The 2,676-nt window shown below is 48.6% G+C and overlaps 1 pseudogene; it reads left to right on the top strand.

Moving 5' to 3' along the window:
* The first annotated feature begins 215 nt into the window (after window positions 1–215).
* On the top strand, window positions 216–2,327 carry Gys1-ps1 (glycogen synthase 1, pseudogene 1; annotated as a pseudogene).
* Window positions 2,328–2,676: the final 349 nt, after the last annotated feature.

The raw sequence follows: 2,676 nt of genomic DNA, 5'->3' as shown, positions 1-2,676 counted from the left end.
TGTTGCAAGACAACCAGAAAATATGGGACACTAGTGTCTCTACTCACCCTACCTGAGTAGGAGCACTCTGGGGCAGAGGTGAAATAGGAAACAGCGTCCCTTGCAAGCTTCCTGAGGAACACCTGCTAACCCGGCTGCTCACCAAGTCTGGTACATTCCCAGCTGTCCTCTCCAGTTTCCATTTTTGATGCTCAAAGTACCTGCCTGCAGTAGCCATGCCTCTCAGCCATAGTCTCTCTACGTTCTTGCTTCCAGGATTGGAAGACTGGGAGGATGAATTCAACCCAGAAAACACAGTGCTTTGTGAGGTGGCTTGGGAGGTGGCCACCAAAGTGGGTGGCATCTACACGGTGCTGCAGACAAAGGCGAGGGTGACAGGGAATGAATGGGGTGACAATTAGTATCTGGTGGGACCATACACACACAGAGCGCCATGTGAGGACACAGGAGCCCCTAACTCCTGATCTGAAGAGAACTCTGGATTCCATGAACAACAAGGACTGTAAGGTGTATTTTTGGCATTGACTGATTGAGGGTGGTCCCTGGTGGTGCTCCTGGATGTGGGGCCCTCAGTCTGGGCCATGGAGCACTGGAATGGTGAACTTTGGGAAACTTGCTATATCGGGGAACCCTGATAAGACCGTAAGGGTAATGGTGCTGTCCTGTTTGGCTTCCTTATCACTTGATTCCTGGGTGAGTTACTGGTCCAGAAAGAAAAAAAGTCATATGTGGTTGCCCACTTTCAGGAATGGTTGGCAAGCATTGGTCTGTGTCTGTGCTGTGCCTGGTGCTTGGTGCTTGTGGGTGGCAAACATCTTCACTACTCACTCCATGCTGCTGGAGCACTACCTGTGTGCTGGTGCTGTGGACTTCTATAACAACCTGGAGAATTTCAATGTAGACAAAGAAGCAGGTGAGAGGCAGATCTAACATCCGTATTGCATGGAACATGCAGCAGACCACTGTGTTCATGTCTTCACTATGGTGTCCCATATCACCGCGAATGAGGTTCAATACCTCCTGAAGAGGAAACCAGATATTGTGAGCCCCAGAGAACTGAATGTAAAGAAGTCCTCTGCTATGCATGTATTCCAGAGCCTTCATGCTCAGAGCAAAGCACGACTCCAGGAGTTTGTGCATGGCCATTTTTATCGGCTCCCAGATTTCAACCTAGACAAGATTTTGTATTTCTTTATGAGTTTTCCATCAAGTGTGCTGATATGTTCCTGGAGGCCTTGGTTTGGCTCAAGTATCTGCTCAGAGTTAATGGCAGTGAGAAAACAGTTGTTGCATTCATCATACTGGCTTGGACCAACAATTTCAACATGGAAACCCTGAAGGGCCAAGCTGTGCAGAAACAGCTATGGGACATAGCAAATACAGTCAAGGAGAAATTTGGGAGGAAACTCTACGAATCCTTATTAGTGGGGAGCTTCCCAGACATGAGTAAGATGTTGGACAAGGAGGACTTCACTATAATAAAAAAAGGCACCTTTGCCACACAGCGGCAGTCTTTCCCACCTGTGTGTACCCACAATATGCTAGATGACTTCTCAGACCCTATCTTGACCACCATTTGCCAAATTGATCCTTTCAACAGTAGTGCAGACCATATAAAGGTGATTTTTCACGGAGAGTTCCTTTCTTCTTCAAGCTCTATACTCCCCGTGGACTGTGAAGAGTTCGTCTGTGGCTATCACCTTGGGGTCTTCCCCTTCTATTATGAGCCCTGGGGCTACACATCAGTGGAGTGTATGGCCATGGACATCCCCAACATTTCTACTAACCTTCCCTCAGTTTACAATATTTACATTCTAGATCGGAGGTTCCGCAGCATGGATGATTCATGATCACTACTCACCTCCTTCCTGTACAGTTTCTGCCAGCAGAGCCAGTAACGGCGCTTCATCCAACAGAATTGCGCAGAACGATTGTCAAATTTGTTGGTTTGGAAGTATCTAGGCCGGTACTACATATCTGTGCACCACATGGCTCTGGCTAAGGCTTTTCCAGACCACTTCAGCTATGAGTCTGATGGGGTAGATGCAACCCAGGGACAACCACAGCCAGCCTCCATGCTCCCATCGCCCTCATTGTCTCTATACTTCAGCCCACATTAGAGTGAGAATGAGGGAGATCAAAAAGATGGATCTCTGGGGGAAGACAGTGAGCATAGTTATGATGAGAAGAGGCTGCCAAGGACTGCCAGAACATCCACAGGAGGAAGCAAGAGACACAACTTAGTGGACACTGGGCCGTCCAGCTCACTCAGCACAGCCACTGAGCCCCTGAGTCCTACCAGTTTGCTGTGCAAGGAGCACAACTAAGCACCTCCCACCCCATCCCAACCCCATTACCTGCCTGTTCTGTGCCCCTCTGGCAAAGGGCCTATGTTGATGGGAGGGTGCCTGAAACCCACTCCACACTCTGAGTAGCACTCCTACCCAGTGTGGTCCATAGGCCAACTCTGTTTCAGACACTCCAGCCCTTTGGCTTCAATATCGGAGTTTCTGCCCTCCAGCCACTTTGCCTTTCTTGGATTGCAGAATGCATTCTTTAACCCTCATGTGGAGTCTCCAGGCATAGACTGGGTCCAAGAGGCCAGGAATCTGCCATTGATTTTCACTGCCAGAAATTTTTGTTTTGTTTTGTTTTTCTTTTCTTTCCTTTTTTGGG

This window comes from Rattus norvegicus, chromosome 6 (assembly GCF_021556685.1).
Source record: "Rattus norvegicus strain SHRSP/BbbUtx chromosome 6, alternate assembly SHRSP_T2T, whole genome shotgun sequence".
NCBI classification, from domain to species: domain Eukaryota; kingdom Metazoa; phylum Chordata; class Mammalia; order Rodentia; family Muridae; genus Rattus; species Rattus norvegicus.
This window is presented reverse-complemented; position numbering and strand designations above follow the sequence as displayed.